Source organism: Micromys minutus (genome assembly GCF_963924665.1).
Source record: "Micromys minutus genome assembly, chromosome: 33".
NCBI lineage: Eukaryota > Metazoa > Chordata > Mammalia > Rodentia > Muridae > Micromys > Micromys minutus.
Window position 1 is genome coordinate 8,478,407 of NC_137968.1, and position 27,091 is coordinate 8,505,497.

General features: G+C 39.0%; 1 pseudogene across 1 annotated transcript; it reads left to right on the forward strand.

The window, feature by feature from the left end:
* Positions 1-13,381: 13,381 nt before the first annotated feature.
* Positions 13,382-24,506, forward strand: LOC308414210 (argininosuccinate synthase-like; annotated as a pseudogene). The gene is made up of 2 exons: positions 13,382-13,457; positions 23,369-24,506. The product of its transcript is annotated as an argininosuccinate synthase-like (transcript).
* Positions 24,507-27,091: the final 2,585 nt, after the last annotated feature.

The window sequence follows — 27,091 nt, forward strand, 5'->3', positions numbered from 1 at the left end:
AAAATCTACCCTGGGAATTCTGGAATTTCTCTTTGTACAAATGAGACACTCGCCGTACTTTAAGCTGCAGCCAATTACTTACATTGACACTGAAATCTCCTTCCTATTCTTCAAGGTTAGTATATAGCCTGTGTTCACCCCAAATAAAGTATATACACATGATCTAGTTTACAGAAGATCATCTAAGAGGGCTGTTTCATTGAGTACAATCGAAAAGAGCTATAACTCTAAGATCTACAGAGACTCACTTATGCCCAGTCAGACTTGGATCCTAAGACCCCACTTGCTCTGGACTCTGTTTCATCCCACCAGCATGGTGTGCAGCAGCACCTGGACATCCTGGAGGAGAAGATGGTGTTATTATATCAGTCAGGGAGGTCGCTGATGATAATCCTTTGTTCCTCCAAGCTTGATGCCTGACTTGGTGCCATCAAATCCGATGTAGAGGTCTCATTGCCTCTCACCTGTTACAACACCCAGGAGAGCAGGCCATGTTCCTTGTCTGGGCAGCCAGCACAATCTAGCTGTTTTGGATCATGAAGGGAAAAGTAAACCAGCACCACAGGTATAAAAATAGGAGAGCTAACCCAGTCCCATGAAGGCCGCAGCTCTTGGGGCAGTAGAGTACCACAGTAGAGCTAGCACTGGAGGTGAGGGTGCAGGTGAGCCAGCCTCGAGGGCATGAGAGCTGCACCTTCTTCCTGAAGATGGTAGCACTTAATGGCTTAACTGGAGCAGTACTAGAACTCACTCCAATAGTGTGAATAAGGAAGAATTGGGGAGATGGCCAATTCACCTAAAACACGAGCCCAAATTTGGGACTCTGAGTTGCCCCACCCCAAAAATATATATCATCTGTAAATGGTTGAAATGTATGAAAGGGCCATGATAGAAGAAATACTGTGATCTACTGTGGTATATATACTGTGACATACTATAGTTTCCATAATGAGATATTTTTTATGCTTTGGTTTTGTGTGTGTATGAGAGAGAGTGTATGTGTGCACGTCTCTCTCTCTCTTTCTCTCTCTCTCTCTCTCTCTCTCTCTCTCTGTGTGTGTGTGTGTGTGTGTGTGTGTGTGTGTGTGTGTGCGTGCATGTTTTATTTTGACAGATATGAGCAGATGAGCAAGGCTGGAATTGATTATCACAAAAAATCAATATATTATTAAATAAATAAACAAACAAAATTCAAGAAAAAAGAAAACAGCAAACTGTTCAAGACCTGATAGAAGCGATTAAATAAAAACACAAACTGAGTGAATTCAAAAAATGAAAAATCTAGTTAAGTAAATAGGAACTACAGAAACACATATCATCCTCAGAAAACAAAAGATGAAAGAAAAAAATTCTCAGGTGTTAGAAGAAATACATACATCAGTGAAAGAAAATGATATATCTAAAGAAAAAAATAGCCTGACACAAGTCGTTGTGAAAGTCTGGGATACTGTGAAAAGAAAAAAACCTATGAATAATAGGAATTGAAACAGGAAAAGAGTTCAAAATCAAAGGACCAGAAAATATTATGAACAAAATCATAGAAGAAAAATTTCCTGAGAAGATCATTCCTATAAAAGGTACAAGAAACTTAGAGAGACAACTTATTTTAAAGCAGAAAAGATATTCCCCTTCTTTATAATAAAACACTAGACATAAAGAACAAAGAAAATAGTAAACGCAGAAAGGGCAAAATGCAAAGTTACATATAAAGGTATACCTATTAGAATTACACTAGACTTCTCAAGAAAGATTCTAAAAACCAGAGGGACCTGGACATATGAATTTCAGATTCTTAGAGACCAAAGATGTCAATACAAACTATCCTACCCAGCAAAAATTTCAGTCACCATAGATGGAGAAAACAAGATAGTTTATGACAAATTAAAATTTAAAAAGTATCTATTCACAAATTCAGCCCTACATTACACACTAGAATTAAAGCTTCAATTCAACACAGTCAACTACAGCCATGAAAACACAAAAAAATAAGTAATCTCATATCAGCAAACTAAAAAAATAATCTCAAATCAGCATTCACACACACATACACACTACCACAAACAACAACAAAATTACAGGAATTGATATCCATTGTTCATTGATGTCTCTCAATATCAATGGATTCAATTCCCTGATTTAAAAAGATACATACTAACAGAATGTATGTGCAAAAATATGATCTATCATTTTGGTGCATATAAGAAACACACCTCAACATCAAAGATAGATTTCCTTAAACTAAAGGGCTGAAAAAAAATTCCAAATAAAGGGATCTAAGAAAAAAGCTGATATAGCCATTTAATATCTAATAAAATAGACTTAAAACTAATAAAAATATTTTGTACTCACCAATATCATGACTTTAAAAAAATGTATCATCTATGCCAAAACCACAAATGCAACCACATTTATAAAGGAAATAGTTATAAAGCTTAAATCACACATTGACTGTCACACATAAGTAGTGGAAGACTTTAATACTCCACTGTCACTGATAGACAGGTTATCCAGTCAAAAACTACCCAGAAAACTACTGGAGTTAACAGGCATTATGAATCAAATGAAGCTAACAGATATTTACAAAAAAACTTTCCAAAGCACAATAAAACAAACCTTGTTCTCTGTACTCCACAAAACATTCCCCAAAACTGGGCAAGTATTCCATCACAAAGCAAGTCTCAACAGATACAAAAAAGTTGAAATAACCTCTGCATCCTGTTAGACCACGTTGGATTAAGACTGGATTTCAACAACGTAAACAGCAGAAAGTCTATAAACTGAAGAATTGTTTACCAAATGACAGTTAGATCCAGGCAAAAATAAATAAATAAATGATTTTTGAGAATTCGATGAAAATAAATGCATAACATACCCAGAACTAATGGAACACAATTAAAGTATCTCTAAGTGGAAAGTTAATAGCACTAACTAGTCATCTTACCAAATGAATCTACAGATTCAATGCAAATCAATCGAAATTCTAAAACAATATTTTGCACACATTGAAAGAGCAATACTTAACTTCTATAGAAAAACAAAAACCCAGGATAGATAAAATAAAATTCTATACAATAAAAGAACTTTCAGAATTACCAAAATCTCTGATTCTACGTTGTACTATAGAGCTATTGTAATGAGGACCATATGGTATTGGCATAAAAACAGACAGTTTGATTAACAAAACTAAATCAAAATCCAAGGTATAAATCCTCACATCTACGGACACCTGAATTTGATAAAGAAGCCAGAAATATACAAAGCAAAAACCTTCAACAAATGATGCTACACTAACTTTTGTTAGCATATAGAAGAACCCAAACAAATTCATATCTATAACCCTGCATAAAACTGAAGTCCAAGTGAATAAGAGATATTAACTTAAAGCAAGATACACCAAATCTGATAGAAGAGAAATTAGTGAATAGCCTTGATTTTGTTTGAATAGGATACAACCTCCTGAACAAATCATCAATAGTGCAGGTGTGAGGTATAAAGCTAATGTAATGAAAACTCGAGGCATCTAAAATGGTGATTCTAGCAAAGACTACAGGTAAAGGGAACAAGAGGAATGATCCAGTCATTTTCTGTAAACAGGCAAGACTTCCAGTGGAGGGATTGAGATACCAACCCAGCAACAAAACTTTTGACTTATAATTTGCCACCTGGAAGTTGTACTAGGGTAGAGATGGCACAGAATTTGTGGAAGTGGGCGCCTAATTACTGGTTCAATTTGAGACCCATGCCCTTAGAGAGAGCCTACTCTCAACACTACCTGAAATACTGGAAACCGGAGATTGGATAGCCCGGAGACCTAGAATAGTACAAAATATGACCATAAAAAAGATTCCTAATGGTATTCTGTTATATTATAGACCAGAGCCTAGAGTAATTGTCATCAGAATGACATTATATAGCAATTGTTGAGAGTAGATGTAGAAGCGCAAAGCCAAACATGGGTATTGCTTTCAGAATCTTATTTACCAAGGAGAGGAAAAGTTTGTAAGAGCCAGAGACTCAAGGACATCAAAAAAGCATGGACCTCTGAATCAACTGACCTACCTGTATAGGTCTGATCTCGGTCCTCTGCATATTTGCTGTGGTTGTGTAGCTTTGTGTTATGGTCAACTTGTAACAGCCAGAGTGTTCTTTCTTTCATCTGTGACTCTTTTCTTCATACTGCTGTGCCAAGACCAGCCTTGATATGAGAGTAAGTGTCTAGTCTTATGGCACATTGTTATGCCATATTTGGTTAGTATCCCTTGGAGCTCTGCCTTTTCTAAAGAGAATGAGAAAATGAGATAAAATTCCTGGGATCCTAACATTGAGTGAGAATCCAGAGTCAGGAGAATCAAAAGTTCCAGTTTCACTTGTAATTACATAGAAGGATCTGAGCTACAGAAAGAAAATAGTATATTAAAATAGTATAATTTTCAGCTCATGATTTTTGAATGAGAAATCAACAGGAACAGTACAAGTTTAGCCCTTTTCATTTTATTGGAATATGACGCTTTGAAAGACAATTTTTAAAAATAGTATCAACAAAAACTATATAAACTCCAGAAGTTTAGATAGTGCCATTGACATACTGTAATCAATTGATTAACTATTTTAAATTTATGTTTAATATCTTAAAGTTTGATTTTATTTAAAAATATATTAAAATGCACCTCTTGCAATTAACAAAAATTCTGGAATTAGAAAGCCCATAAAGCTGAAAGTACTTTGGTAGGATTTAAGACTCATTTCTGAAAACTGAGATACTAACAGGATGTTAATGGAATAGGACTGAACTAAATGAACGAGGATAGAGAAGCTCCATTAAAAAAAGAAAATTAAGTGCTCATTCTATTATATTTTAAAAAGTTAAAAAGTAGATTGACAGCTCTGATGGCAGCAATATGAATAGAGGAAGAACCTATCTATTCTAGAATTCAGTATTCAAACAGGACTTTACTCTTGGGTCTGCTTGTTTCTTTACTTTTAGAAAAACAAAGCTTTTTGGTTTAAGAGAAAAGAGATTATTTTAAAGACCAAGTAAGAAGTCTTACTTTACAATATGCTAATGATTTAAGTGTAAACCAATCAGCAATATATGGATTCAGTTTCCTTCAGAAAACACATAGCTTGTAAATTAAAGGAAAATCCCCCCAGGCCACTTGTTTTATCAAAAGTAGAGCAAACTAAAATAGTTTTGAGACATTAAAAACTCCCAAACTGTTGCCAAAACACCCTTCTCTAAGTCAAAGAAAATATCATGATCATAAATTTTCTATTTATACTGTTCACAAGAAAATAGCATGGGAAGTGCCAGCAATTACTAGAAAGAGAAATGTATTTCTTCAGGAAAATCTGACATTACCTATGTGGTCTTCCAAATACAAGCATGTGTCACTCACTGACAGAAATTCTGTTCTGAGGAATGTGTCCTTTAGTAGCTTCTCAAGTGTGAAAGTGATGGAGAAGTTGCAGAGACTATGACGATTATCATGCTTGGAGATAAACCAGTTTCATGCACCCACTGACTCATGCATCTTCTATTGTTTGTTAGATCTCATCTATAAACTTTACAGTGTTGGATGACATGGGCTTCTGAAATCTCAAGGTCTATTTTCAGTGTGTACCTTCTCAAGCACTGCCATACCTCCTATTCCTTTTCAAATAGTTTCACCAACTGGGGACGAGGAATTCAAATATAAGAGCCTATGTTGCTTCTTCAAAGTAACACACACACACACTAAAATCATGTGTAAAACGGAAGGAAGGAAGGAAAGAAGCAAGGAAGGAAGGAAAGAAGGAAGAAGGAAGAGAGAGGGAAGAAGGGAGGAAGGAAAAGAGAGGTGGACGAAAAAAGAAAGAAGAAAAGAAGAAGGAATGAAGGGAGTGAGGGAGGAAGGAAAAGAGGGAAAGAGGGAGGGAGGGAGGAAGGAATGAAAGAAAGAAAGAAAGAAAGAAAGAAAGAAAGAAAGAAAAGAAGGAAGAAAGGAAATTTTTGTGTTTATTTAAAGTTTCCCAATTCAAATAAATCCTTTTGAAAATATAGCACAAAGAGAGAAATTTTGGAATGAAAAAATTCTTAGAAGGAAAAATGGTATAGATCTTTACTTATTTTCAATAACAAATACATTATTACATTGATAAGAGTCAAAAAATACTACTCCACATTTGAGAAAGTATCAGAAGTGAGGAGGTGTTTCTCTGACCTGCCATTACCCCTGAAGCAGGCCAGAAAAATGTTCTGGAGCCTTCTCTGGCACATCATTGGAACCTCATTTTAGAAGGTCTTTCCTGTTCCCAGAGCACAGGAGTGAACAGGGACACTGGGGAAAAGCCAACAGACAGCTCTCCCGAAATCCCTTTGTCCTCTTCCTCCTATCACATGTTTAAGCAGTTCTCATAAAATGTACATTTCCGTCTTTCCATGTCTGCAATTTCTTGTCACCTATGTCAAATAAAACAACATAAGTTTCTGTGTTTCTTTCTTTTAATTTAATTATTCTATCATAGGAATATCAACCAAAAATTAATGTGCAAAAAATACATGTCCCATAAAGTACTTTATAATTTCCTTAAAAGGATCCATTTTTACAAAATTCATCATAGAGCTTCTATCCCACAAGCCAAGCTGGTGCCTAGTTAGATAGATTGTAGATTTGTATGTAGGTAGGTAGACAGATGATAGATTAGGTAGGTAGATAGATATATGGATAGACAGATGATGGGCAAATAAATAGATAGGTAGATAGATAGATAGATAGATAGATAGATAGAGAAAATAAAATTCTTTTTCCAATTAAATACAGTTACAATTTAAATTTTTCTTGACAATAGTGATTACAGACATATCTTGGTTATGTGTTTATTGCAAGTTTTATTCCAGGACAAGAGATAAAGTGCCAGGCCTTAATCATGTTAGGCTAGCACACTTCAAATAATTGCATCCTCAGCTAATCAAGTCTTAATAGGTATTCAGAATAATTATATGTCATAATGTTCTTTTGAATGTTTGCGACAACTTCTCACTATTTGATGAAACTTTTCTAGAGGTAAAACTAGGTTTCTATGCTTGAAAAGCTCTTTGTAAGGGTGGTGCCTGTTCTCTACCCAGTGAGCCATGACATTGGGAGAGCCTAATTTTGTTTTCCTTGCAATAGAAACCTTCTAATTTAGTAGATGTCACAGACCACAGTTCATTCAAGGGGTCCACTTAGCTGATACTCTGCAGGTACATTTCCTATAGTTGATGCTGATACTGGGGAATTAACCTTTCATGCTTCCTTCCACTTGATCCTACCTGTTGACATTTGTATGCCAAAAAAAGAATATGTCAGTAGCATGTGAAAGTAGATATGAAGTTTCAAAGTGCTTGTCTGCCAACTAGACAGGTTTAGCTGAGGAAGGTGACTGGGATGGGTGTGAGGATCATGCCAAACATTTAGATACATGTTTAGAAACAGGGGGTGGGAAGAAGACAAATAACCCAAGAAGTCAGTGAGAATGACTTTACTGGGAAGTGCACAGATGGAGGTAGGTGACAAAATAAACCACAAAAAGGAGAATAAAGGTAGATAAATTCACTGAGACTGAGACAGTATTCAAAAAGAAAAATGGACAGCTCCCGAAAAAAATTGACCAGCCTTATGTGGTCAAAAGCACATTTTGACTTGATGTTTTTCATCTTTTATTGAATGAGATTTATCTTGACTATGTCAGGAAAAAAGGGAAAGATCAGCACTGAAAATGCTCATCAAAGATTTTATTCCTTTCTCAAGTTTCCCCATAACAGTTCCACATACAACAGTCATAAGACACAATTATCTTTGTCCGTACTCCTTGCATTTTGTTAAAGATAGAGAGCCCTCACAAAAATCATTTGCAATAGCAATTACAGAGATGTCTATCAAGAAAGAAAACACAGCCTGTCCTTGCAAGCTTAGACGGACTTCTACTTTCATACCTGATTTTACTGAGATGATAGTATCATTGGTGAGCAAGCAGCATGTAACTTCCTAAAACAAGGAAAGAAGTAGAGGGGGGAGAGAAGGAAAGGGGGAGAGGAGGGAGGGAGAGAGAGGGAGAGAGGAAGAGAGGGAGGGAGGGAGGGAGGAAGGAAGAGAGGGAGGGAGGGAGGAAGAGAGGGAGGGAGGGAGGGAGAGAGGGAGGGAGGGAGGAAGAGAGGGAGGGAGGGAGGAAGAGAGGGAGGGAGGGAGGAAGAGAGGGAGGGAGGGAGGAAGAGAGGGAGGGAGGTAAGGAGGAAGAGAGGGAGGGAGAGAGAGGGAGAGAGGAAGAGAGGGAGGGAGGGAGGAAGAGAGGGAGGGAGGGAGGAAGAGAGGGAGGGAGGGAGGAAGAGAGGGAGGGAGGGAGGGAGAGAGGGAGGGAGGGAAGGAGGGAGGGAGGGAGGGAAGGAGGGAGGGAGGGAGGGAAGGAGGGAGAGAAATAGAGAGAGAGTGATACAATTTTGCTTAGATTCTGTCTCACTATATTAGAAATGAGACATATTGGGGCTATTCTAGCTCCAGGGGTTAAAATGGAACACATAAAGCTGGAAATTAACTAAGAGCCATTAAACCCCTACCATACAAACATAAAAGGACATGAGTTTACATCTCAAACACAGTGGTAAAAATCCGATAGTGAAATTGTACGTTTAGCTACAGAACTTGGGGCTGGAGAGAAAGACAGAAAGGTTCTTAGATGCCACTGGTCCTCTAGTCTGAGTCCGTCAGTCTCAGCAAAAGACTCCTTATCAAAATAAAAGCGGTGACGAGCATTTGAAGAAATACAGCAAACATAGATGCTGGGTCTCTACAGACGGGTTCACACGTGCATCTATACTAATAAGTACATATACTGCAATACAAACAATACATTACACAAACAAGGAACACACGCACACATATGCATGTGTGTTTATCTCTGTTGCCAAACTGACCAGTTCTAGTTTTACAACCCATATAAGTGATAAGGATGATAAACAGGTGTAAATATCTTGCTTAATGGAAGTACAGGGACTCAACAATCAAATGAAAGAGAGCTTGAACCTATTGCGGAATTTTAATATTAATCTAAATTCTCCTGTTTTAAATGTTTCGTGTTGTTTACAGTTTCTCAACATCCCAGAAGGGAAAAAATAAAAAAATATCAAAAACCCAAATGATTACAGTTATGGTTCATTTTATTCACCCTGATCCAGAAGAGATTGAAAACACCACTATGCCTCATTTCTGTAAGATGGTTCCTTAAAGAATTAGAACCATCTAATCCTTTAATGTCTTAGTTAGGGTTTCCACTGCTCTAAAGAGACTGCATGACTAAAGCAGCTATAATAACTGGCTGGCTTACAGGTTCTGAGGGTCAGTCCATTACTATCACGGCAGGAAGCATGGCAGCATCCAGGCAGCCATGGCCCTGGTTGAGCTGTTCTAAAAGCCATCAGGAGAAGACTGGCTTCCAGGCAGCCAGAAGGAGGGTGTCAAAGCCCACCCCTACAGTGACACACTTCCTCCAACAAGGCCGCATCTACTTCAAGGAAGCAACACCTCCTAATGGTGCCACTCCTTGAGGCAAGCATATATAAGCAACCACATTTAGCTGAACAGAGAAATGCTCCTTTGAATGCTTCAAGTATGCTTACATGGAAACCAAGTCTTGTTTTGGGTTACTATACTTTTAAACCTTTGCAGTAAAGTAAATTTTGGCCAGTTCCCTATGAGTTTATTTATTCAGTAATTCATTAAATAAATGGTCAATGTTGGCTGCACAGCAGGTATTGAACTTGATTTTATATAATAAAGAGTGATGAAAACAGATCTGAGTATTTCTGGAGTTTATAGCTTATTGAAAAAAATATTAAACCAAGAAAATAAAATGTTGTCATGAACTTTTAGATTAATCATAGAGTAAAGTACTTAGAAAGATGGCTCATAACTTAAGAATACTGTATGTTTATCTAGAGGAACAAGTTCAATTCTTAGCCCCCACCTAATACCTGAGAACCATCTATGCTTCTAATTCCAGGGAAGCTGATGCCATCTTCTGGCTTCCATGTGTACAAGGCACACATGTAGAATGTAGACATGCATGAAGGCAAAAACACCCAGACACATAGAATAATAAATAGTAATTAAAATAAAGACAAAAGAGTAAGATGCATATAAATATCTGCTATCATATATAATTTCAATTATAGGCATTTTCCCTTTCCAATTCTTATATAGAAAAACCTTAGAAAGTCGTTGCCTAGAATGTAGATATTTTTGTCCAGCTTCACAATACTGCAAATATCAAGCCTTTTCTTTGACATCACTAAGTTCTCTCATAATCTTCAATGACCATTTTCATCTTTTGTCAGTTTTGCACTGATGTTCTCAGGACATTGTACTCTAATGACCGCAAAGCTAGACTTCAATTCATTAAAGGCTACATGTAGATTTTATTTTCAGAAATCCACACTTGGCTCCAATCACTCTAATATCTACCCCATTTATGAGCTCCTGGAGCTCATCTTGTAGAACAAAAGCTGCAGCGTCCGCATGACACAGGGCAATAAAAGCATATCTGAAAGGAGTCCCCGTGAAGATCCGGTATTGGCAGTATTGCAAAAGCCAAAGATCTTAAACCAGAACAATGACTCATTGCATTGAAGGTTTTCAAGTAAAGCTGCTGTTTGGGCAAATGAGTATACTATGTGACATCCGGTGACATGCCACAACTTGGTTCACTGTGAGGTCAGTTCATGTTGCTTGTTTGTATTATTATTATTTTTTGTAGGACAAGATTGCAAGGGTGAAAGATAGATTCATGAGGATGGAAAGGTGAGCGGAATTGGGGTGCATGTTGTAAAATTTATGAGGAATCAATACAATGTGCTAAAAAGCAATACATGCTTAAAGTAGCCGTTGGCAAATGGTGAGAACCATCTGTATAGGTCATTACTTCATGTGGCTGGAACAAAGGGAGAGGAGTCTGCAGGAAAAACATGTCCTTACCCCCAACAGCAGTCCCCAGGGGTCAATTACCAAGACAGGAGTTAGAGCTATAACTCACAAGGTATCTCTTGCATTAGATAAATGGTTCTGCTTTGAGTCGATGCTGGACACTGACTTTCAACTAATTTATTCTTGGTTTTGATCTTCATTTTTTTTTTTCATCCTAAGAGGTCATATCTACAAATAGTAAAAAGGCAGAAAAAAAATGTAAGAGAAGTAGCAACCCAGGAAAAAAAGACAGTGAGTGAGTACTGCCTTAACTTATAAATCATTTGCTAACTCAAAGGGAAATAAGATTAATCTATGCCATATAAATATCACTGTTCCTTTTTCCATTGCTCCATGACCATTAGGAAAATTTACAGTAAAGGAAAAGATACATATTTATCACTAGTTCATCCCTAAGTCCTCTTGGCTTTGTTTTAGAGGACATATTTTGTTATTAGCAACTACAGAGGAGGCATAAGATCCCAGGCAGACTCTTCCAGGGCTTGTTAAAACCAGTGTCATGTTGACACACTTCTCGGACTTAGATCCAGATAATGGAATACATAAAATGAGTTTTCAGTTTAAAATGGCGCCTTCTCATTGCGTAATTTGTAAGGGTGATGGTGGAATTGGACCTAAGCAAAAACAATGTTAACACCCATTAACAGTGGTAATAGTTAAGCACTTTTGTGAGAGTGTATCGTGTGTGTGTGTGTGTGTGTGTGTGTGTGTGTATGTGTGCATGCGTGTGAGTGTATGTATGTATGTGTGTATGTATATATGTGTATGTGTGTGTATGTGTGTGCAAGTGTGTGTGCATGTGCAAGTGTGTATGTGTGTATGTGTGTGTATGTGTTGTATGTGTGTAAGTATGTGTGTATGTGTGTGTAAAAAAGCATAGCAATGCTCTTTGTGCTTTAAATACACTGTTTTATTTTTTCCTTTGTTGTTGCTTGAGACAAACGCTCATTCTATAGCTTTCCCTAGCTTGAAACTCACTCCCCTAAAGGTTTCGCGATAGCCTCAGACCTGAAGCAATCCTCCTGCCTCTGCTTCCCAACGCCAGCAAGTGTTTGGACAGCAAGTCTGTGCCACCATATCCAGCTTATGCTATATTTCTCTAAAACACCTTTATTGCAGTAAATATTACTTAGGAGTATCTACCCCATCTTAGATTGTGAAGTTCCCAAATAAAAGCCACAAAATCTTTATATTTATAATGAGCCTTAAAGCACTGGCCAGGTATCAAGCCTCTGCGCTATTTTATCTACTTCGCTTTCAGTAACCTACATACCACTTGCTATGTTCTGCCGCGGCCGCTTTTATTCCAAGAGGCTGGCCCTCATGGCCATGGTCCACCTACTCCATGGCAACTTCTTCCTCCCTTTCCCTCTCTCTTCCCCTCCATATGATCATTCTCTCAACCCCAAGCCCAGGAATCAAGGACCTTCTCCCTACCTGTAGGCATCATTATTATCCAATCATGGATAACTTGGGGGACAAGGTTTGTACAACAAAAGATGGCATACATGAGGATCTGCTCATTTTAGATCACCCAGATACACAGTAGCACCAGACAACCCAAAATGTAGGGGTACTTCTATTTTTTTCAAATGTTAAATAATGTCCTGCAATATCTGGCCTCCCCCTGATGAGGAGATCGTCACATATATTAAATAATGCTACGTAACCTTGTTTCCCAAGTTAATTGGTTAAATGGTTAAAGCCTGTGTTGGACAGGTTTTGAAGCTCTTTTAACTTATCCCAGCCACATGTCTCTTGTTACTCACTTTTTCTTCTGCTTCCACGTTTATTGTTCATCTTCTCTCATGGCAGCATCCTTCTCTTTTGCTCTCTTCTCTTCTCCCTCCCCTATCTCTATCTGCAACCCCCAGAGAGGTAACTGAAACCCCACCTACTTCTATCTACTACCCAAACCCAGGAGCAATGTTTTAGTGACCAATTCACTTTTAGAGAAAGGTTACATAGCATTATTTGGTGAAAGTAATGATCTTCCTGTCAAGGGGCAAGAGGAAGAGTATTCAGTGTCTGAATACATAACAGAACCAGACCAAGCATTTACAAAAGCTATGATTGGAGAATTGTTCAGATACAGTGAGTTTTTAGAATTTACAGAAGGGTTTTATTTCAATTTTCTTGGTATTGTTTAATAGGAGACACAGTGTTTTCATAGATTCCAAAGAAAAGAGAAACTAAAAACAAAGCCTAATAGAAAGAGCAAAGACTCATTGCATCAACTCAACACAAACTCACCTCACAATTCCCAAGACCACCTTGAGATGCTAAACATATAGCTCTCTAAATGTGAAGCTAAACTCTCAAACTGCACAGCCAAAACAAAGGGCTTCCAAAGCAAATAAGTAAGCAACTGTCCAGTACTTCACGACATGGTGCTACTGAGGGAAGATGGAGTTGCTGTGTCCAACTTTTCCTTTGGAAGGTTTATTCACTTTAAAGCAGCAAGTTTGCAGGGTCTTAGCCTCTTTACAAGCATTTCCTTGTTTTTCTGAAAGACATAGCTACTGAGGTAGAAATGCTTGTGCTCCTCAGAATAGACCTCCTATGGCTAAGGGCCCTTATTCAGGAATGAACACAGAGGATGTGGAGCCAAAAGATCCCTTTGTTGGGTTTTAAGTCTATTGTCTTCCCTGCAACTCATCCCTTTAGCCAATGAAGAGAGAAATTAACAGTGATGATGAATGAGAGCCTGAGTAAAATGTGTAGGCATTGTCAAGGTGAACCAATCCTCCATTGTCTCCAAAATGAGTTTGATGCTTATTTTTCTGGTCTCCAAATACCTCCTTTATTCTTGGTTTTTCTTTATTTTCCCATTATTCTCCGAGGCAACCATGTACAAAGAGAGTCGGTGGTTGCTTGGAATGAGAGCTGCTCTTATTAACTAGCTCTGATCTGTAGGAATGAAGAGTACTAAATATTATGAGGCAGATAAATTTAAAAAAATGGGAAAAAAATGTAAGCCCCCCCAAAGATCCCTGGATAAAACACATTTACTAAAGCATTTCTGTCCATACAAAGAAATTGGAAAATGAGAAAACAAGCATGCATACAACATGCAGACATATATACTTGCACACACACAGTACACACAAATGCATACTAATTCACACACACACACACGCATAAACACACACTCAGACACACACACAGACACACACACACAAACATACACACACACACATAAACACACACACTCAGACACACACACACACACACACACACATTCACACACACACACACACACACACACGCATAAACACACACTCAGACACACACACAGACACACACACACAAACATACACACACACACATAAACACACACACTCAGACACACACACACACACACACACACATTCACACACACACACACACACACACACAGATTCACACACTCATACACATGCCCAGAAAATACTGATAAGAAAAGATTTATTTGGCTTGTAAATGCTTTTTTGAAAGATGTTCCCTACTTATTCTTACACTCTGCCTACCACATGAACTCCCAACTCCCACTTCTGCTGGCACCTGTGGGCCTCTAAAAATCTTCACAAACAAACAGAGAGCACTGACCTCATGCAATTTCCAGTGAAAATTTAGTTTCTCCACTTGTGTTCAGTTCCCATAGGTGTTTTATTTAATTTCATGAGCATCTACATTCTCATTATACACAGAATTAATTTTAATCCTTACTTCAAGATTCCACTGTACATTCAACAAGATCATAATGCTTTAAAATTAGAAAAAAATCACATACTGTTTATTTGTTTTTTTCAATAATCACTGTCATTATTATAAGGCTCATCATATGCAAATAGTCCCATAAATAAAAAGCACAAGTCATCAGACACATAACTGAAGGCACAGCAAGTGACAAAAGGTCTTGACAGTACAAACTCACTTAAAACCCAGGCATCCTGGGTCAGTTACTATCACCTTAAAAAGACTGAGATACTTACAACTCCCAAACTCAAAATAGCTCTGAAGTGTTGGCAAAGATATCCTTGTTGTGAAGGTACATAAAGTGCCCTTTGTGAATTTCTCTCCCCAAGTGTTAACTGACAAACAGCATGCGACACTTGACAGTCTCCTTCAAAGGCAGTTTAAAGAAAGTGCCTGAAACACAGCGAATTTGCCTGCTCATTATAGACCCCTCTTTGGCAAACATGATGTTGAAGCATCAGGGCCTTCTAAACGTTGGAGGAACTGACTTAGACCAAGATAAGCAAAGCTGATAAATAAGTTGCCCTTGATTTCCAGCGTACAGTTGTTTAGTATAATTGTTCTAACCATCTGTAGTACAGACAGAACATAAATTTAAATCATGTGAACAGAAAACTCCTTTACAAATTTCTTTCTGTATGGATTCTTCCACTCAAGACTTTTAGGGCACAGCAAGTGTAGGGCAAGCAAAGCTTCCCCAGTGAACCCCAGCTCTACTCTCAAGTCTAATCTCCTCTCTCATTGACTTTAGAATTTGCCTACGACATACTAACTTCTTAGTAAGTCATTCCTTAGATTGTCATAGGACTGGGGCTCGCTCGTTGAATGGCCGATGCTTTAAGTCCAATGTTAAGAAGAAAACAATCTTTTAAGTATACTGAATCCGACCCTGTGAGAAGTTCCCTGTTTCTTGCACATATTGTAAATACATGAGAATAGCACCTGAGGCATATATTTTAGACACAATATACTCTGGGATGTGGATCGTTTTATAAATCAGCATGCTCCACCTTTAGCGAAACCTAATGATATGACCATCAAGAGCATCAAGGTTGTGCAATGAAAAATAGATCTGCGAGACCATCAATTAAACCATTTTCTCAGAACTGGACTTACAAAGGCTTTAACTCCTTTGTAAATATCATAGTTACTTTTAGAATGCAAAATTCTTTAGTACCTGGACTTAGAAATTTTTGCCAGCATTAACTATGTTCAGGCAGAACCTTGCAGACTTTATGATAAAACCATAAGACTGCAGTCCCTCTTTTTTGAGAACTCGCACTCCAGCCAGGACTAGGAAAGTATAAATAGCTTCATTAGATATGGCAGATGCTACCCTAGAGATAAACTGAGGTCAAGGTGAATTAATTGAGCACTGCAAATGCTGATAGTGGCAGCTCAAACAAAACACAAAGGTCAGTGGAATAGAACTGAGGACCTAGAATTTTTCACAGTGACACCTACCTAGTTTTTCCACCAATAGTTCAATGTGTCAGTCCCTCGTCAGCAAACAGTGCTGAAAAAATGAAATACCATAATACATAAATGATGCTATTTGGAATCCTTCACAAACATAAATTAAAAGAACCTACCGAGATTAAGAATATGCAAGAACTTTCTGAATTTTCTGATAACAAGTCATTAAAATTGACATAGGGGATTATGTAAATTAAAAACCTCCTGCATAGCAAAGCAAAAAATCCCAAGAAACAGTAACAGAAAAAAAAATCTCTACCAGCAATACATCAGAGCAAGGTCAAGAGATAGATCAGATGGAGTATTGCAGAAAATCAAACACTCTAAGACACCCAGTCTTCCAATTCGTGAGCTAGTGAACCAAATAGGCAGTTCTTGGAAGAGGAAATACACACAGTCAATAAATACTTAAAATGCAACTTAAAGCTACTTTGAGATCCCATTTCATCCCAAGCAGAATGACTAGCATTGAGTTATTAATTCTGGTCAAGATGGGAGTCAAAAGAAATGCTACTGACTATTGGTTGCAATGGAAAACTGATGTAGTCACTATTGAAATTATGGTAGAGGTTATTTAAATTTTTTTTAAAGAAGTACCATGTGTGTTTCCTCTTTCAATAATTTCTTATAGCACTCCTAGGTGTACAGTCGCAAGATTCTAACCCCTACCACATAGGTATGCAATTATGCTTAATACTGAATGATTCATAACTAAGAAATGTAACCAAGCTATATATTCACAACAAAAAATTGGGAAACATAAACATGATAGAATTTTATTCAGTCATAAAGAAAAGATGAAAAAGCAACATCAGCCACAAAGGATGTCATTTTTTCCTATATAGAACCTCTCAATTTTAAGTTTGTGTATGCGTGAGTGTGTGTGTGCGTGTGTGTGTGTGTATCGTGAAACTAGAGACAGGATAATCAAAGGGAAGATGAGATCTTAAGGGGTGGGGGAGAGAGAATAAAGAAGAGTAATGGATACATATGACAAGGAAGCTCTGGATCCATGGCTTCAAATACATATGTAGCAGAGATGACATCAATGGGATGGGAGGTCCTTGGTACTGTGGAGGTTTGATGCCCCAGTGTCAGGGATGCTGGAGTGGTAAGTCGAAATAAACCCTCCCTTCCTTGAATTGCCGTCAGTCATGGTGTTCTTCTCCCAGAACAAAGGAAAGCTAACTGATACATATGAGATCCGTCATGTGTTATGGAGAAAATTCTGTATGAGCATTTTCAGTAACATTCCACATCATCAAGGAGGTGAATAATAAAGCTGAGATATTGTGATTTGTAAAAACAAATAAAATACAGAAGAGTATAATGAAGGGGGGCATGCTGCTAGATGCCTTTAAACTGCATTCGAGATGCTGAGGCAGAACCTCAAGCTGAAGGACAGTTGAGACTATAGAGAAAAATCTGCTATTATTATTATTATTATTTAATCTCTTTTTATAGCCAGACTTTATCTCCCTCCCACCCCACCCTCTAACTGTTCCACATACCAAATCTCCTCCCTGCACCCCTGTCTCCAAGAGGATGTCCCCACCTCCAGCTCCCACCCCACCAGACCTCCCACTCCCTGGGTCCTCAAGTCTCTTGAGGGTTAGGTGCGTCGTCTCTCACTGAGTCCAGACCTGGAAGTGCTCTGCTGTCTATGTGTGTGGGGAGGGTGGGGGAGGTGGGCTCATGTACTGGCTGGTTTTGTGTCAACTTGACACAAGCTGGAGTTAGCACAGAGCATGGAACCTCAGTTGAGGAAATGCCTCCAGGAGATCTCAAGTAGTAATCAAGGAGGGAGGGCCCAGCCCATTGTGGGTGGAGTCATCCCTGGCCCAGCCCATTGTGGGTGGAGCCATCCCTGGGCTGGTAGACCTGGGGTCTATAAGAAAGCAGGCTGAGCAAGCCAGCGGAAGCAATCCAGTAAGTGACATCCCTCCATGGACTCTGCATCAGCTCCTGCTTCCTGACCTGCTTAAGTTCCAGTCCTGACTTCCTTTGGTGATGAACAGCAATGTGGAAGTGTAAGCTGAATAAACCCTTTCCTCCCCAACTTGCTTCTTGGTCATGATGCTTGTGCAGGAATAGGAACCCTGACTAAGACAGCTCATATCAGCTAGTGTATGCTGCCTGGTTGGTGGCTCTCTGTCTGAGTGTCTCAGAGGTCCAGGTTAGTTGAGACTGCGCTGATGCCTATAGGGTTGCCCTCCTCAGCTTCTTCCAGCTTTTTCCTGCTTCAGTCACAGGGGTCACCTGTCTTTAAAGGAGAAAACATAGAAAAGGATTGTAGCTTTGTTTTATCATAAATATTTTATCAAGTTTTTTGCAACTCACTTTTTAAAGGACCCATTTCCACCACAGAACTTTCCAGTGTATTTCGCTGCACCCAGGCTGACAACCTTGTTCTCTTTCTTTATTAACATGACTTATGGATGTCGAAGAACAGAAGTTAATATCATTAATGTTACTAGAGATCCAAAGCCTTTTCCAATCCCTTTTCCTTCATCCAAGTCATAATCACTTCAAAGATGTCAGGACACAAATTATTCAGGATTTGGAAAGACTTAACAATCATTTTCTTGGAAGTATTAGAGCAGTCCTCTGGCTACCATCATCAGTTCCTCAGAGCATGAGAAGCAGAACTGAACAAGCAGAGACAGGCTCTTAGGGATGCTGTGAATTTACACACACTCACCCTAGTCAACATCAGGGCATAGATGTAAGTGGGCAACATTCGAATGTAGAGGCATGAGATGGTGGAAAAGCAACTGGCACAAAGTCAGAGAGACTCGATTTTAATTTGTAGCTGAGAGGCCTTAGACAACACATCTATTCCATTCCCGGAATCACTCAGAAGACTTTTATCCAGGCACTCCCATAAGCCTGCGCTTTTCTAGGCAGGTGTGTGGAAAGAGCTAAGAGAAAGGCAGGGAGGATCAACAGAGACAAAAGGCAGTGGTTCTTTTCAAGTCCTTGTTTGTGAAGTATGTTTGAGACATGTGGACACTGCTTTTCCTCCCAAACTACATTTCTCCATCCCGAGGACTGGGACATGCTTTAGCAAATGACTCCAGCAGAAATGTGGAATACAGACAGAAATGATTACGTTCTAGTGGCGCATTTTCAGTTTGTTTAAAAAACTCCCGAAGATATTGGCCTATTCAATATTCAACTGTAGACATTTAGAACATTTAACATTTATTATTAATTTTTTCAATCTATCTAATTAGTTATTTTTAGTGAGGGGAAAGCTAATATGGCATAGACAAAGATGTAACCTGTAAATTAATGTGATTATTCTGCAAAATTACTATGGTTTGATGTTTTCTGCTATTGTGCTTTGCTCCTGGAGTCTATCATTTTTCCATACAAAAATACAAGTATTTGAAGACCTTCTATTTAAAAAAGTAAACTATAACTGATAAAGTGAGAACCTTTTTTTTTCTAGTTTCCTGGAATTCTTATATTTCAAATGGAAGATACATTGGCCTCCAGAAGATATTTTCAGGGGGTAATTTTTATTACATGCAATTTCTATTTTCAAAGTTTATTTAAAAATGAAATTGCAAATTTTTCTTGTCACTGGTCATACATATACATATACATATACATATACATATTCATATACATATACATACACATACACATACACATACACATACACACACATACACACACATATACATATACATATACATATACATATACATATACATATATGTATACGTACACATATACATACACATACATATACATACATATACATATACATACACATACACATACACATACACATACACATATACATATACATATGTGTGTGTGTGTGTGTGTGTGTGTGTGTGTGTGTGTGTGTAGACAAATGCTGATTTCGGTATGACCATGTCATTGATACCAATTCACTCATTCACAATAGTGCTGGAATTACCTAAAATAACCTTTGCTCATTTGAGATACACAGGCTCACCTTTGTAACGTTAAATACTCAGAGTCATTGCTCCCTTGTGGCAGCAGAAAAATTACACATCAGACAAAAAGGCAGACAGATGGACAGAGGCGAATAGATGGCCGAGGGTACATTCATAGAGGATCAATAGATAGATGCAAATAAATGCACCTGTGAAACAGATTGGGGACAGAACATTAGTGTAGCTACCGTCCCCAACCAGCAGAAAAGGAGCGATGACACAGCATTCTTCTCAAAGTGGTTTATTCAGGAACCTTACAGCATACAAGTGAAAGCCTCTCCCCCCACCCCCAAGCGCAGTCCCCTTTATCCTCTCTCAACTCCTCCTCCTCAGTCCATGTTGCGTGGCTGCAGTTCATAGGTCCGCGTCATCTGGCCTGATCTCGAGTCATGGGTGCACCTGTGCAACTTAAAAGACTGACGTGACTGTATTCGGGAATGGGAGAAAGGCAGGGGCCAGTAACAAGACTTGGCCCAAGCGCTATCTTGGAATTATCGCCACACCCGCTCTCCAAACATTAGCATCACGCAAATCTGAGGAGGTGCAGGTAGGCGTCCTTTCACTAATGCCTTTTTCTGAATGTTACAGAAAGCTCCAGTAACAGTTTCAAATACTGGAAATTAGATGTCCAGTACCATAAAGCAGAAGTAAACAATGCTGCCTGCCTCTAGGCCAAGCTATCAAAGTAAATACTGCGAAAATCTGCACCCCTCCTCCAACCACTGCTTTTATATTTCAGTGGCTTAGAACAATTTTTCTGTCAATTGCTATTAGCTCCCTGGGAATCAATTCCTGAGCTCTGAAGTCATAATTAAAATATTTGTAATATTGAATGCTATCCTAGCAAACATAGCACATAGAGCAATGTGGACACTGAGTAGATGTGTTGGCTATGTGACAAAGAAAGTATTGAGCTCTATATCCATGTCTTAATGTCTTAATATCCAGGAAGTGTTTATCCTTTGTCTCCAGATTTTGATAATGGAACATGAAGAATTTTTCATTGTGAGGCTGAGTGAGGGAGAAAATGGATTACACTCAATCGACTAAACATATATTAATACTTTGTAGTGTACTGCAGCGTATTACTATTAAACGATGTGAAGTCTACATTCAAAGATTTACAGTTAGGTCAAGAAGAAAGCGTGCTTTCTTATTATGATGATATTTAATGGTGAGAAGTTGATCCCAGGCCTTCACAATATTCATCATATTTACAAAATTCATCATAAGGACTGAATCTGCAGATTTATTCATCATGAATAAGTAAAGTGAAGAAACACTTATTTAAATATTTTTGTTTACATGTGAATTTTGGAGGACAGTCACCAGGCTTCCATGGTACAGCAATGAGCCTGGAAATCCTCACTCTAGAACTGGCAGTGAACTCATGACAGTTTTTAAGGCATTTAAGTGAGGAGCGGAGCGTGTCTGAAACTTGAGAAGGTGAAATAAGCCATTTTAAAAGGCCAACGTTATCCCACTACATTAATAATGATGCTCTTAGCATATGGTTGATCATCTTCTCTGTTCTTCCAATTTTACAAATATATCTATAAATAAATGAAATACATTTTGCAATTCTTTCATTTAATGAAGAAATAAAACATGTGACAAACTAGATCAGATACAAAGCCACCAAAAAGAATAAGAGTTACTAAGTAAGTAAAAAATTGGCAGCCTTTTGGATATTGAATTTGTACAGATTAAAAGTAATAGAAATAATACAAGTTTATAATATAAGAAGCAAAAATTATTTCCCAGCAAGTAGTTGCAATAATTTTGAAAATTAATGAAGCTGGAGCACTTACATGGTCATCTTAAAACTTTCTATGAAGCTGTATTAGTGCAGACAATGTGACATCAGTATAATTAATTGTAATTGATTACAACCACTCTGGAAATCAGTCTGGTGATTCCTCAGAAAATTGGACATAGTCCTACCTGAAGACCCAGTTATTCCACTTCTGGGCATATACCCCAGAGAAGCTCCAACATACAACAAAGACACGTGCACCACAATGTTCATAGCAGCCCTATTTATAATAGCCTGAAGCTGGAAAGAACCCAGATGTCCTTCAGTAGATGAATGGATACAAAAATTGTGGTACATTTACACAAAGGAGTACTGCTCAGCTATCAAAAACAATGACTTTATGAAATTCTTAAGAAAATGGATGCATCTAGAGAATATCATTCTGAGTGAGATAACCCAGTCACAAAAGAACAGACATTATATGCAATCACTGATAATGGGATACTAACCCCAGAAAGCTATGAACACCCCAGAAACAACTCACAGGCTGTGTGAAGTTTAAGAAAAGAAAGAAAAGAAAAGAAAAGAAAAAAAACATTATGCTTAATCCTTACACACCAAGAAAACTTTGACTATTTCCAGGTTACATCTTGTTTTACATGTACTTTATGCTCATTGTAACTAGTAACATCTTAATGCACACTATCAAACCTTTAAAAAAAATCAAGTACTGACAGAAACATATTCATATACTTTTATGCAAAAATGCTTAAAATCTGTACATTTATCTTTGTTTTTTAAAATAAACTTGTTCAATTTAATAAAAAAATTTTGCTTGAAATAAAATGACATATATATTGTCAGGCTATTTGGGTAACACATACTAAAACCAGAATGCCGGCTCCACCAGCTGCCACTGCCTCCTGGGTTCACTGAGTGGTTCACCTGGCCAGGATGACAGACTATGGACTCCAAGGGACCTCTACTTACTGTGTAAACCCCACCCCTCAATTACCTGGCAGTAGCCAGGTATGCTCCGCCCCAGTGACCTGACACTATAAAAGGGGCTGCTTGCCCCCTCCTCTCTCTCTTGGCCTCTCTTACTCTTGTGCTGTTGCAGCCTTGCTCTCCCACTCCTACCCCTCCACTTCCCTTTTCCTTCCCCCTCTCTCCCACGTGCTCATGGCCAGCCTCTACTCCTCTACTCCCCCCCCCCCCGCCTCTATCACCCTCTTAACTCTCCTCATCCTTCCATGACCTGAATAAACTCTATTTTGTACTATACCTTTGTGTGGCTGGTCCCTCAGGGAAGGGATTCCCAACATGGACCCCCCAGAGGCATCTCCCTTGCCCCCAGGCCTCGCCGCACCTCCATGGGCCATATGCCCTCCCCACTCTCTTCATCCTTCCCCTAACACTTACGATCCAAGATAAGACGTCCAGCAAGGGCTTTGTGGTTCTCTCCTACAGTGGCGGTCTGGACACCTCCTACCTGCCTGAGTAACTGAAGGAATAAGGTTATGCAGTCATCGCCTTCCTGGCCAACATTGGCCAGAAGGAACACTCTAAGGATGCCAGAAGAAAGGCACTGATGCTTGGGGCCAAAAAGGTGTTCATTGAGGATGTGAGCAAGGAGTTAATGAAAGAGTTCTTCTGGCCTGCTGACCAGTCCAGTGTAACCTATGGGGACTGCTATCTCGTGGGTACTTCTCTCACCAAGCTTTGCACAGGTCACGTACAGGTGGAAATAGCCCAGCATGAAGTGGCCAATATGTGTCTTACAGCACTAAGGGAAACGGGAATAACCGGCTCTGTTATGAGCTCACCTGTAACTCATTGGCACCCCAGATTAAGGTCATTTCCCTCTGTAGGATACCTGACTTTTACGCCAAAATGGTTTGATGGAGGACACAAAGGAACACGGAATCCCCATCCCTGTTACCCCCAAGAACCGCTGGAGTATGGATGAGAACCTTATGCACATCAGCTATGAGGCTGGAATCCTGGAAAACCCCAAGAACCAAGCACCGCAGGTCTCTCAACACAAAAACCTGCCAAACATCCAACAGCCCAGATGTCCTTGAGATAGAATTCAAAAAAGAGGTTCCGGTGAAGATGACCAACATCAAAGACGGTACTACGCACAGCACATCCTTGGACCTCTTCAGGGGCCTGAATGAAGTTGCGGGCAAGCATGGAGTGGGTCACATTGACATCATGGAGAACTGCTTTATTGGAATGAAGTCCCGGGGTATCTACAGGACCCCATCAGAGACCATCCTTTACCACGCTCATTTAGACATAGAGACCTTCCTTCCTCATGGATCCGGAAGTATGCAAAATCAATCAGAACTCATATACACGGGCTTCTGGCACAGCCCTGAATGTGAACGCATTCGCCACTGCATCGAGAAGTCCCGGGAGCAGGTCCCCATTCTCACTGTACAATGAACGTGATCAGAACGTGCAGGGCGACTATGAGCCCGTTGACGTCTCTGGCTTCATCAATATCAGGTCCTTCAGGCTGAAGGAGTACCATCACCTCAGAGCAAGACCACTACCAAATAGACCCTGACAAAGAGGAGCGGGTCTCCCCACTACGCCGCTCTCCCAGGCTTCAGCATTGATTGTTGTGATACATCTGTAGTTTGTTCTGCTATCACCTGACTGGGGCTGCTGTGTTCCCCGCCCTCCCCCTCAGGCTTTGTTTCCTGGTCTCCTTTAGCCTACAAAAGTGGTCACTGAAGGGAAGGGGAGGGTGGCTGGTAGTTTTGGAAAGTGGTAAAGGACGATTAAAAAGAGTTACATTTGTCAAAACAAAACAAACAAACAGAACCAGGATAGTATATAACAGTCACTATAAGTAAATGATACTTTATGATGCTGAGTGTTGACAACCATAGAAAGAAACTATACCCATGATGCATACATAGAATTGACTTCTCTGCAAAATATTTGGGTACCTTTAGAAATATGAATGATCATCACATACATGGACCATGAGATCCCTTCTTAAAAATCTACCCAGGGAAAAGAAAAACAAAATCCGTAAAAATATTTGACTACGGAAGTTGATAAAATAGTACTCATTGAAGCAAAAGCTGTAACTAGTTTAAAGGCATGTCACCTGGCTAATAAATAAATGAGCTTGGTAGATCTAGAGAATGGAATTCTGCTCAGTAATAATATGGAATTAACACTTCTGTGTGCAACGCAAATGAACCATAGAAACACCAGCCTGCCCAATGGAGTACGAAACCCTTCGTTCTGATTGATCTCATTCAAATGAACCATCTGGAAAGGGACAGTTGATAGAGACAGAAATCGCTGCTTTAAGATAGAGCATGGGTCAGGATTGACAAGAGACAGGCATTTGAGAATTTCTGGAGAGTAATGTGATTGCCTGGAAACTTGATTGTACCTATGGTTGCCTGAGTTTGTAAGTTTTCTAAAAATAAATTGCAATTAAAAGTAATTTAATTGTGCATTAAAGGAGTAGACTTTATATCTCACCAGTTTCTAGAAGAGAAAGAAAAAGGTAATATTGATGTACACCAACAACTAAAAATAATCTTAAATTTTTATTTGTAAAGAGCATGACCACCTGCTTAGGTCCATCACTCATAACTTCCTATTTCTCTTCTCTTGTGGCTCTTGTCAGTTGAAATGCATCACAGAACAGTCTTGTAGGAAGGTGAATTACAAGCTAGTGTTAGGAAAACACTGAAGTATTGCTACAGAGAAATATGTTTCTGTTCCTTAAACTTTAAACACCCTTTGAAGTGATGGGTCTTTGAGAATTTTCTTCCAAATGAGGCTCACACACTGCACAGACTAGCTGCTATATGTTCAGCCATGAATTAAGTAAGAAGTAACGTAAAGAAAATGGACGTAATATGTTTTGCTCTTGTTTTTAAATGAAAGGAATAAAAACACCTAGTCCCTATATTTGGTAAAGGCTCAAGTCTGGCAACTATCTGTAATTATTCATGTTTTAAAATGTAAAGAGAATGGTGTGTAGGAAGAATCTAGGCAGAAGGCTTCAGAAATCTATGTATGAAAAACCCCAGAAGCTCTCGAGCTGTGAGTGCATTGCTAGTTATGGTTTCTTCACTGAAACTGGTGAGGACAGGGCCAGCAGTGAGCTTACCTCCACAGTGAGTGTGGACTCCAAAGGCCGGCAGCTCCCCAAGCCTCACTGCATCTCTAACCCATCCCTTTGGAGATGAGGCAGTAGAGGGTGCTGGAACACGTAACTGTGTCCGATACAATCAAACGTAAGCTTGATTATAGAGAAGCGTGTTGGTTTCACTCGCTGTGAATTTGTAGATAAGATTAAACATAGACAATGTAGTGCTTAAGGTAGTAGGTCAGCTAAAATACTAAAACTTCAGAAAACCACTTGACATCCTCATATCAACAAGGGGAAAGCTTGATTTTTGCTTATCATTTCAGAATTTCAATATATAGTCACTTAGCCTGTGGTAAAATGGTACCTGGGTAGCAAGGCTCTGGGGTGGGAAAAAGTACGGAAGCAGAGAGGGGATGATGTAACCAGAGTTGCAAGTCTCTGGTAAGAATAAACCCCAATGACTTTCCATCACACAAATGGACCCACGTGTTAAGAATTCCATCACGCCCAACAACACAACAGAATGAAGATTGAGTCTTCAACACATAGGCTTCTGGAGAGTCATGCTATGTGTTTCTGCCATTTTCTTCTCTTACTCATTCTTAATCGGTTCTTTTTTCTCTGTTTTTATGTTTCTTTTAAATTTTTTTTATATCATTGTCTTCCCACTCAGCACACACACACACACACACACACACACACACACACATTAACCAAAAATTGCATGCGTGTATACATGTACTTTGATCATCTCCATCTGCTACTCCCCACATGTCCTACATCTCAGATGAAGGACACTCTCAGATGCCCTTCATTTTATTACCCTCCCTATGCCATGCCTTCTTCTGTTTTAACTCATTATATCTAATTATCGCTTCCTCTTTGATCGTATACTAGCCACAATCTCATAGTAGCTATGACTGTCTGCACACAAAGGAGCCAGTCAAAATCCCAGCACAGATGGGGAGGACTCAGGACTCAGACAAGCCTACCCCCATCTGAGGAGTTTTTGTTGCTGTGG